This window comes from Myotis brandtii, unplaced genomic scaffold (genome assembly GCF_000412655.1).
Source record: "Myotis brandtii unplaced genomic scaffold, ASM41265v1 scaffold151, whole genome shotgun sequence".
NCBI lineage: Eukaryota > Metazoa > Chordata > Mammalia > Chiroptera > Vespertilionidae > Myotis > Myotis brandtii.
This window is the reverse complement of record NW_005355461.1, coordinates 407,661-419,458: the sequence shown is the minus strand read 5'-3', so window position 1 is coordinate 419,458 and position 11,798 is coordinate 407,661. Positions and strand designations below refer to the sequence as shown.

The 11,798-nt window shown below is 40.3% G+C and overlaps 1 pseudogene; it reads left to right on the top strand.

The window, feature by feature from the left end:
• Positions 1-10,573: 10,573 nt before the first annotated feature.
• On the top strand, positions 10,574-11,279 carry LOC106725271 (annotated as a pseudogene).
• The last annotated feature ends 519 nt before the right edge of the window (positions 11,280-11,798 follow it).

Here is an 11,798-nt window from a genome sequence, read left to right as displayed (position 1 = left end):
CATGGGTAGGTCACCCTCTCTGTGGCTCGCCAGGCGTGGCTGCTGCGCAGTTGCCCCAGAGGCGGATTTCCGGGTTCCCAGGGAGAGCACCCTCCACGCTGGACTCCCAGGGAGAGCGGGGTCGGAGGGAAAGCACTTCGCCTGGAGCAGAGCACCCGTCCTGTGCAGGGCTCGCAGGGTTTGTGTCTCTGATCCTGCCCTCAGCAGCCCCAGCACTGTGGTGGTGGGGCTTGGTGCTGCTGGGTTCAGGGCCCCCCTGCGGGTTTGTGCCTCTGATCCGGCCCCCAGCAGTCCTAGCGCCATGGTGGCAGGGCTTGGGTCTGCTGGATGCAGGGCCCTCCTGTGTGTTGTGTCTCTCATCCGGCCTCCAGCAGCCCCAGCACTGCGGTGGCTGGCCTTGAGTCTGCTGGGTGCCGGGCCTGCTGGTTTGTGTCTCCGATACCCACAGCAGCCCCAGCACCCTGATGGCGGGGCCTGCATGTTTGTGTCTCTGATCGGCCCCCAGCAGCCCCTGCAAGAATAGGGCTTCCTCAGGCCGATCTCGCCACCAAGCCCCGCCGCCCAGGATGGTACACGGGGGTCCCACCCACCCAGGGTCGCACACGGGGGTCCCGGCTGGGGGCGGGGCTTAGGCGGCGCATTCCGGAACAGAAAATCAGCCAAGTAACTTTTTTTAATGTCAAATTAGGCTTCAGAGCATCCAGGAAGAACTGTTAACCAGAATAAAGTTTGATTTCCAAAATACAAACAAGATAAAGAAAGCAAGACAAAACTGGACTTTAAATGAAATATCAAAATATTAACAAAAGGATCAACATTCATTTCAAGGATCAATGGCACTTTCATGCATTCATTTAGTGCCCATAAACTGTCAGGGACTGTGCTGCATACTGGGAGTACACAGTTTGAATGAGTAGCATGAGTAAAAAGGATGTCTATAAAGCAGACAATGTTTAAAAGAGGTACAGAGATTGGGCCAGCTAGTTTAACAGTGAGATTATTTCTAATGGTGTCAAAATGTCTTGAGGACAAGGGTAAAAATCTGTTGCAAGAATTTCGAGCCTTCCGTTTCTTTCAAAGAACTATTTTGTTTTGCCAATACTGGGCACTAACTCAATTTTTACTCAATATTTGGCAATATTGGGCACTAAGTAAATATTTATTGAAGAACAAATTAGTTAATTAATTTTCTTCCAATGACTCTTTAGGCTAAATTAACAGCTTTTGCCAAAGGTAAACATCTGTTGTTGCCAGGACAAAGCTTCTGTATTAGAGAGAGAGAAAATGGGGGAGAGAGAGAGAGAGAGAGAGAGAGAAAGAGAGAGAGAGAGAAACATTAATGTGAGCGAGAAACATTGATCAGTTACCTCTCATACATGCCCCGACTAGGGATCCAACTCGAAATCTAGGTATGTGCCCTGATCAGGAATTGAACCCACAGCTTTTTGGTATACGAGATGACGCTCCAACCAACTGAGCCACCTGGCCAGGGCGATCTTTCATTTTCAACTAACTAAACCAGATATGGTTGCTAACATTGATGACCATAAATATGAATCTTGTAATTAACCCATCTACAATAATATCTATTAAATATAACATAAACTCTAGGGGATACATCTGAATGCCATAAATTAATTGGTGATTATTTAATTCACCTCAAGTCTCACTCATAATGATGGGGAATTCTATAATTCCAAAGAAACTATGGGACTCAACATGGTTGAATTAGTTTTGTTCACTTCTCTTAATTTATAGGTACAAGTAGAGCTTTTCAATTCTACTATGAATCTTATTAGCATCTCTAGATGACCAACTACATTTGAAAATAGAAAAAAATAAGCAGGTTGCAGGGAGCCTGACCAAGCCAATCAAGATGCACAAACACCAGCACAGCACACTTTTCTGACTACTCTGGGAGGTGAGCGCACCGGTGGAATGGAGAATTCTCCAACCAGATTTATAATCATCTCAAACATTCCCCGGACACGGGATTACAAACATCTCAAAGGAGACAATGTTCTCACAGCTCTCTCAAAGAGCTGGGAGACACTTGTAGACAAAACTGTATTTCACTCCACTGTTTTAAAAAATAATTCTTAAACTTTAAACTGCAGGGTTCACATAAATAAGAACTTGAGCAATTTCTCCATTTCTCTGAATAATACATTTCTGCTCATTATAATTTATGTTAATTCCCTGCTACGCTAGGACATCATTTATGGTGTAAGAAATTTGAGGGGAATGAAAGGTCAGTCTAGAGTTCGATGTGGTAGTGGAAAAATATCTGGCTGGTATATTTCATGGAATGTTTTGCAATCACTTTGAAAATCTCTGGAAAGCTAACGCTGAAGAACTTTATAGAAATTAGGGAGTTACTGGCAAGGCCTGTTCACTGAAACAGCTCAGTGGAAATATACCAATCCACCAAAAATCATCGTAATTCAAGTTCTCCCTAGTCTTTCTCCAGCGATCGCCTGCCATCTAGTGGATGTAATGCAACCTAGTCATGAATTGCTTTCTCTACAATCTGCAGTACTCATGCAATAATGTGATAATGTTTTTTAAATAAGAACAGAGGCAGGAGCTTATATGACTACACATACCCAAAAATAAACAAAATATAGTAAAAAAAAATGGGACTTAAGAACCATCATGGAGTCCTTTCTTACCAAGACTTTCAAAAAACAGATCATTTTTGTGCTTGACTAATCAAAAACTAATTCCCATTAAACCCAAGCAATATCAAAGTAAGTTAAAAAAGAGAACTGCTATTTTGCATACTACTCACTTTGAATGTCATTTTTGCGCTTATTCAATAAATGAATTTACTTTGTATCATTATACCATAATTTTAACATGTATGCTAAGAATTATATAATCAATAATTACATATTGAGCACTTCCAATTATAGATGCTGTGGAAAACACAAAAATGTAGGAGATGCAAGCCTATCTTTAGATTTACAATCTAGTCAGGGAGAAAAAAGTAATCCAAATGCAACCATTAGTAGTCATGCTAACTTATGTGGTCCAAAGGAAGGAGCAATCAGAGAGGACTTGAAAGAAGAGGGGAAAGTTTAATAATGACACTTTAAGTGTGTTTTAAATATAATTTTTAGACAAATGATCAAACCCCTGGACCTGGAGATGCTTTGTTTATGGCAATGGAAAATTTATATCTTAATGTAAAGGGAAGGAAAACTGGATCTGCAATGAAATAAAAGTGGCCATACTCTGTGAGTACACTGAACAAAATCACCTGACCAAGATTTGCAATATTGTGAAGATCTTTATAAAAGAGTTAAATTATATTGCAACTACCATCTGAGTGAGTCATTAGACCCTTCCTTATTTGCCTGCAGTTGGGCAACTAGAGGCTAATTATAAATGAAATCAAATTCCTGTAATTGGACTCTAAATATACTCTTGTAAGCCTACCTATTAACCAAAGAGAACCTCCTGGTTGCCAGACTCTTAAGGTGTCTGGGAAAGGAAATAAGAGTTTATAGAGCCAGGTGCATTGGAAGACGCCCCACTCATCCCTCCAGGTGTTCTCTCGGCCAAAGCATGGGGCCATTCTGCCCTCTAGGGACCCAGACTGCTCCCTGGAGAGCCAGGATGAGCCTCTCACCCTAATCAAGGGCCAACAACTATTCTCCTTCATTTCCCCTCAAAAGGACTTTTGTTACTTTAAACAACTCTTTATCTCATATTAACATGAATTTTTACATTTTTTAAGTTTCTGTGTCTGTTTTTTATTTTATTTTTCAATCATAGTTTGCACTCGATATTAGTTTGTATTAGTTTCAGTTGTATAGTATAGTGGTTAAATAATCATATACTTTACTAAGTGTTCCTGCTGATATTTCTAGCACCCACCTGGCACCATAGACATAGTCATTACAATATTATTGACTATATTCCCTATGCTGTACTTTACATCCATGTGATTATATTATAACTACCAATCCCTTCACCTTTTTCACCCAGTCCCCATCTCCTCTGGAAACCATCAGTCTGTTCTCTGTATCTGTGAGTCTGTTTCAATTTTATTTGTTCATTTACTTGGTCTTTAGATTCCACATATAAGTGAAGTCATATGGTATTTGTCTTTCTCTGACTGACTTATTTCACTTAGTATAATAACTTCTAGGTCCATCCATACTGACAAAATGTTAAGATTTCATTTTTCTTTATGGCCAAGTAATAGTCCATTGTATATATGTACCACTACTTTTTTTACCAATTTTCTATTGAGTTGCACTTGAGTTGCTTCCATAACTTGATTATTATAAATAACGCTGCAATGAATACATGAGTGCATATATTCTTTCAAATTAGTGTTTCAGGTTTCCTCAAAATACACCCAGAAGTGCAATTGCTGGATCATAGGGCACTTCCCCTTTTAATTTTTTTAGAAACCTTACATTTTTTAGAAACCATACTGTTTTCCATAATGGCTGCACCAATATGAATTCCCACCAACAGTGCATGAGCGTTCCCTTTTCTCTACATCCTCAACACTTGTTTGTTGATTTATTGATGGTAACCATTCTGACAGGTATGGGTGATGTCTCATTGTGATTTTAATTTGCACTTCTCTAAGGATTATTGACACTGAGCATTTTTTCATGTCTATTGGTCATCTGTATGTCCCGGTTGGAGAAGTGTCTATTCAGTTCCTCTGCCCATTTTTAAATTGGATTGATGTTTTTTATGTTGAGTTGTATGAGTTCTTTATAAATTTTTCATGTTAACCTCTTATTGGATATATCATTGGTGAGTATCGTCTATTCAGTATTTTGTCTTTTCATTTTGTTGATGGTTTCTTCGCTGTGCAAAAACTTTTTGTCTTGATGTAGTTTCATTTGTTTATTTTCTCTTTTGTTTCCCTTGACTGAGGAGATATGTCAGAAAAAAATATTGCTAAGAGAAATGTCAGAGATTTTACTGCCTATGTTTTCATCTGGGCATTTTATGGTTTTGAGTCTTACATTTAAGTCTTTAACCCACCTTAATCCATTCTTGTATATGGTGTAAGTTGGTGGTCTAGTTTCATTTTTTGGCATGTATCTGTCCAATTTTCCCAACACCATTTATTGAAGAGACTCTTTATCCATTGTATGTTCTTGCCTTCTGTGTCAAATAGTTGACCATATATGCATGGGTTTATTTCTGAACTCTCTATTCTGTTCCATTGCTCTATATGTCTGTTTTATTCTATTACTATGCTCTCTTGATTACTGTAGCCTTGTAGTATAGTTTGATATCAGGTGGTAGTGTGATACCTCCAACTTTGTTCTTCTTTCCCAAAATTAGAACAAATGTCACTATTTGGGGACTTTTATGGTTTCATATAAATTTTCAGATTATTTGTTCTAGTTCTGTGAAAAATGCCATTGGTATTTTGATAGAAATTATGTTGAATCTATGGATTGCTTTGGGCAGTATGGACATTTTAATAACGTTTATTCTTCTCATCCATGAGTACAGTAGTATATGCTTCCATTTATTTGTATCTTTTCCCATTTTTTTCTTCAGAGTCTTATAATTTTCTGAGTATAGGTATTTTACCTCCTTGTTTAAATTTATTCCTAAGTATATTTTGAGACTATTGTGAATGGGGTATGTGCCTTACATTTTAAAATAATTGATCCTAGAATTATATTTTTCTGTTCTCATCTACTTATTCTTTGACTTTGTTGTCTCTTCTTATTTATAGGATCCAAATTCCAATAATTATAATTACCATTTGTTTTCACTATACACCCTCTTACACTTACAGTTTTATTCATATGCTCTTCTATTTAATAGTAATAAAAGCACTAGTAGGTTATTATTGTCTCACTTTTTAAATAAGAGAGGTAATGCAAATTGTAAAACATTTCACAGATATAAACAAGGTAGGGACTTGATTTTAGATCTTTCTAGCTTCAAATCTTATGCTTGTGTATTGTTTGTTTTACTGGACTCTCCTGCTTTCTGCTGAAAAATATGTGTTACAGAAGTATTTGATCTTCTTTAACCTTCTCCTGCTGGAGATATATTATCTGAGTACATTCCCTTGCAGTTCACAAACCTTGATTTAATCAGATGAATTCGATATGGGAAAAGACCTCTTAGGTCAGGGAATACAGCTTCCTGCCAAAAATAGAATTCTTCCTTTAAAAGCATTTATTGCTCCAAACACAGTTATAATAAATATCATATTTTCCTATTGCATGGCCCCTATGAAGCCATCCTGCCAATATCCAGGATTGCCATGTAAATACTATCAACTATTTTCCACCTTCCATCACAAGCCTCCTGCAGCTACAGTACCCCACTCTCCAACTGCTCTGCTTACCAGATGGAAATATTCTGCCATTTCTATTTAGAAGGATTGTTCCTTCAGTGGCTGAGCTGACATTTGATTCCAGTGGAACAACAAGGTTAATAGAAACTTTCTATCAGCAAAAGACTTTGACAAAGAAAAAAGAGGCCTGACTCCTCACCTGATGAGAGGCTAGGTACTCTCAGGAGCCCTGTTAGCAATCACATTTCTGGCAAGCACTTGCTCCTAAAGTTCTTTCGGAAAGAGCTGTGGGGAAAGGGCCCATGTAAGTCCCCTGGTCCTCATGGCATCATTGGCTAGCCCGTTGAAACAGTGTAAGTCAGTGAAGGGTTCCTATGGAGAAGAAAGTTCTAGCTCCCTTTGATTGTCTCCCAAATGTTACAAGAACTATTTCACTGGGCCATAACCACACAAATTACACTGAGAACCAGTTTGTATTGTGTCCCAAGTAACTTCTTCCAGGATGAGGGTAGCTCAAGCTTGTGCTAGGAAATGATCTCAAAGTCAAAATAGCAGAATCCACCACTAGGATCTCTTAATTAAGCAAGACATTTACAAAAAGGTACTGGAGATTTAGAAGACTTTTTAAAACTTGCAGTAATGTTAAATACACACTCTAGCTTAGCTCGCTGAACTTGACAGGAATACTAAGTCAACCTGGTGGGGGTGAATCACTTTGGTGATGCTAATCTGCATGGAGATGGCAGCAAAGAGCATGGAAAGCAAAAGCCAACATTGGAGCACAGAAGGCAAGGGTGCTACCTCTCTATTAGTGCAACTAACAAAAGTTAAAGACTTTTCTGGAACATAACTGAGGTGAGGTGCAGGGGGTGACCTGGGGAGAACCCACACTTGAAAGTTGCCATACTGGGAGCTACGAAGAATCCGTTAGGAAATAGCTTGATGATAGCTAAGAGTACACAGAGTCAGACAGCCCTGTGTTCAAATTCTAAATCTGGTATTTACCACCCAAGAGAAGTAACTTGACCTCTCAGAGCCTCAATTTCACTCCCTGAAAACTGAGATGTTGTGGGGATTAAGTAAAATAAAGTCTGGAAGCACTTGGCACACCACTTGGTACATTCTACCTCCTCCTAAATGAAACTTACAGAAATACAAGGGGCTCTAAGTGTCGTGGCCATCACTCACTGTCCACTGACCAAACAGAAGCAGGTTCTAAAAATTTAAGCCAGTAAAGCAGAGCCTTGCTCCATTTTTACCAACCAAACCACCCTCTGATGACACTCTAGAAGGCTGCTTGCTATCTCACTCACCTATTGCCCCCAGAATCACATCAAGTAGGTCCTTTCTGTACACTCATGCACAAGGTCAGCTTCAAATCTCTAAAAAGTACTGAAGGTCCCATCAGAACCTCTTATTTATAAAAGTTGCTAAAACCTCATCTGGCAAAGACCACCTGAGACAAAGTCAAATTTATTGACTGGATGCAGCAAGGGAGGGTGCCTCAGAGCGACCATGGAGTGCTGGCGACATGGTGAGAGGGAGGAGAGAAGGGTCTTATCAAAAGTTTGGTTTTTGTGAAAGATTCTGAGGCAGATCTAAGAAAAGTAAGGGCCAGTTCTCTATTGGTTGATGTTTCTGGGGGAAAGATGAGGGAAAACAGGGATTAACAAGGACTGAATGCTGTCATGAGGTGAGGTGGGTTTAACAACTGGATAGTCCCAGTAATAATAGATGGGTATAAAAAGCCGACCTGGGGACATTATTCAGAAAAATGTTGTCACTCAAAGACCGCATTTGACAGCTGTTGTATGACCTATTAATGTTGCAGCTGGCTTATCTGGGGGTGTCCTCCCAGCATGGTGAACAACAGGTTGCCTTTTCCTTTGTCACTGAGTTGATTTCACTTTTTCTGTCCTGAATAGATGTTTTCCTCTTTCTAAGTGGCTCCCTAAAAACTGGGTGTGGGTTCAAAGTACCTCTGCAACTTTTCTGCAACTCTAAAACTATTCTAAAATAAACTGTTTTCATGTTATGGAAACAGTCAAAACAATCCATAGGACAATTTTTTAAACTGTATTGTTGAAAGTATTACATAGGCCACCTGTTTTTCCCCATTGACCCCTTCTAGCCCGCCCCCACCCTGGACCTCCAGTACACTATTTTCTGAGTCCATGGGTTATGCATATATGCAAACAAGTTTAGCTTTAAAGTGGTCCCCTACACAACTACTGACAAATGCTCATTCAATCTTCTCACAAGTGCTACTTCACAGGGAAGTAACTCCATTCCATGTTTTAATGCCTAAAATTTTTAATTTTTCCTCATTTCGGCCAAAATCTGCTTTGTCCAAAGTTTCCATTCAAGGATCCCACATAGATGTCTGTGAAGATACATAAACTAAGTTTACCTCCTTTTCCAAAATAGTTGTTTTTTATTATTATGATCGTATCCCTAAGACTCTTCTCCAATGTAAATCTTCACCTCAACCCCCCTATTCTCTGGTTTCACAACAAGTTTCCAATGACCCTCAGTAAACTAGGCACCCTATTGGACCAAGCACCCCTGGTTTAGGGCATTCCCCCGTGGTGGTAAGGCCATGCCCACAGCACCCTTTTCAGCAATCAGTTATGCTGTTGGCTCCTATTGCTTGAGCAACAAAATAGAAGAGGACTAAGATTCAAATTCCAAGTGCAAATTCTCGCTTTCTGACTACTTGCATAATTAAGCAAGTTAGTCGATTCCTCTGGGTCTCATTTCTCCATTTGTAAAATAAGCGTGTTGCTATTAGACCGTCTCTAAGATCTCTTCATCTTTCCCCAGGAGTACTAGGAGTCATTCTATTGTACTATGCTGCATATTCGTTTTACTGATGAAGAAACTGATTCAGGGCGGTCATTTAATCTGCCCATCATCATAGAGTTCTAGGATTCTAGCAAGCACCGTTTTGAGTTGCTTTTCCCCAACTCAAAACAGCATCCCCTTGACCTTGTTCAGTTCCCTTGCATCATCCATCTCTCCTCTGCTTCTGCACACAAGGCTACTGAGAACCTTCTTAGCCTAGAAAATGTCTGCCCCTGGGGAACCTCCACTAGCTACTCCATTCTGTTCCTTCTCTTGCCCATCTGCTCCTCTATTTGCATCTCACCATTCACTTGTCTCTTTGTCCCCTGACAACCAGGCTTGTTTTCCTGCACTTTACTGAAGCGGGTCTCTCAGCCGGTAGACTCAAGAGCCTTATCAGACTCATTCTCATCATTGACCTCTCTGACCCCATTTCCTTCTTCTCTGGGTTTTCCTCAAGTTTTGATTTGAATTCCCCTCCTTTTTAGAAAGCTTCCACTCTCATCTCTACACAAATGGTTCCCAAATCTCATAATTTCCCCAAATGTTCAGACATATATAACAGGATTACTCATTGTGATACTAACTCAGATGGACAATCCTTGCATTTTTCTCTTTATTTTATTCCAAACAGATAGCGTGGCCCTTGGAAATCCCATGGAGAATTCTGCTTTATGGAAATCTGAAGGCCCTTCAGCCCCTGCTCAAGTCTAACCTCATTTGCCAATACACCCTACTAGACAGAAATTCCATCCAAAGGCTGTAGGCAGGCCTGTGGTAACCTTTGTCCAAAGCACTATTAACAGCTAAAAAACTATAAATCAGGTAAATGTCCACCGTGATATTTAGCAGGAGGTCAGAGAGCTAACAGGCATTTTGCCAATCTCTCATAAAAGTACAAAAATATTCCCTTTTCATCTAGAAGAAGAAGTGATAAAGTTTAAGAGGAGGTCTGGTTACCTAGAGGTGTAAATAAATACTGTATGGTTTGTTTTAGAGCTGAGAACATTTTTTAGAATCCTTATCCATTTGCATGTTATGAAAACAGTCAAAACAATCCATATGACAATTTTTAGTGCAAACAAGAATGTGCTGTACACATTGCTGAAGGAAAACAGAAACACACCAAGAATAAAATGAGAGGAGGGCTCAACTGAGGACTCAACACATGTAAATAAAGAAGAAAAACCCTCTTCACTCAATGATACACTTGTGAACACTGGTTAAATGTCCCTCAATGTTCTGGGAAATAGATGGAAACTTTGTTTTGTGTAAAGATTTAGAAATAATACAAAACTGAAAAACAAAGGTTAGAAACCCAGAAACTCCACCGTCACCACATAACCCAACCCCCAAAGTTGATATTCAATAAAAACTAAATCTTGGTCTTCGCGGAGAGTGGCTGTGGTTTCCTGCTTCAACAGTGCTTGGATGGAACCGGTGCTCGCCACCCCAGCCGGCGGACCAGGCCAGCCTTCCGAGACTCCTCACAGCACCCTCAGATCCTACAGACACCCCAAGGCCCCCACTTCCCCTCTGCACAGCCGCCTCTCCTTAGCTGCCCACCATGACCATGACCGGGTCCACCTCCAGGTGCACCAGAACTACCACCAGGACTCGGAGGCCTCCATCACCCACTAGATCAACCTGGACCTCTAGCTTCCTATGTCTACCCGTCCATGTCTTACTATTTTGACCTTAATGATGTGGCTTTGAGGAACTTTGCCAACTATTTTCTTCACCGATCTCATGAGGAGAAGGAACATGCTGAGAAACGGATGAAGCTGCAGAACCAATGAGATGGCCCAATCTTCCTTCAGAACATCAAGCAACCAGACCGTGACGACTGGGAGAATGGGCTGAATGCAATGGGGTGTGCATTACACTTAGAAAAAAGTGTGAATCAGTCACTAACTGGACTTGTACAAACTGGCCACTGACAAAAATGACCCTTATTTGTGTGACTTCATTGAGACTCACTACCTGAATGAGCAGGTGAAATCCATCAAAGAATTGGGTGACCACATAACCAACTTGCACAGGCTGGGGGGGGGGGGCTGAAACTGGCATGGCAGGGCATCTCTTTGACAAGCACACCCTGGGAGACAGTGATAAGAGCTAAGCCTTGGCTGGTTTCCCATAGCCCCGGGGGAGACTTCCTGGTCACCAAAGCAGTACCTGCATGTTGGAATTACCTTTACCTTTTCTATAACTTGTACCAAATCATCCATTCATGTCTTTCACTTGTACCATTCCTTCACATAAACTAATTTGGTACAAAACACACACACACACAACTAAATCTTAGAATATTTCCTGAAATTTTTTTCATTTATATTTTCTAGAATATTCATGCCTGGGTGAAGACAGTAGTTTAAAATCTGTACCACATGTGATAGTTTTTTTTTTCTTTTTTAAGTTAGGTCATGTATAGATTTTTAAGGTCAGATTAATTTTTTATTTCTCTTGAATTCATTTTTTCATTAAGAAAACATATTCATGCCCTAGCTGGTTTGGCTCAGTGGATAGAGTGTCAGCCTATGGACTGAAGGGTCCCGGGTTTGATTCCAGTCAAAGGCACATGCCTGGGTTTTGGTCTCGATTCCCAGTAGGGGGTGTGCAAGAGGCAGTCAATCAATGATTCTCTCTCATCATT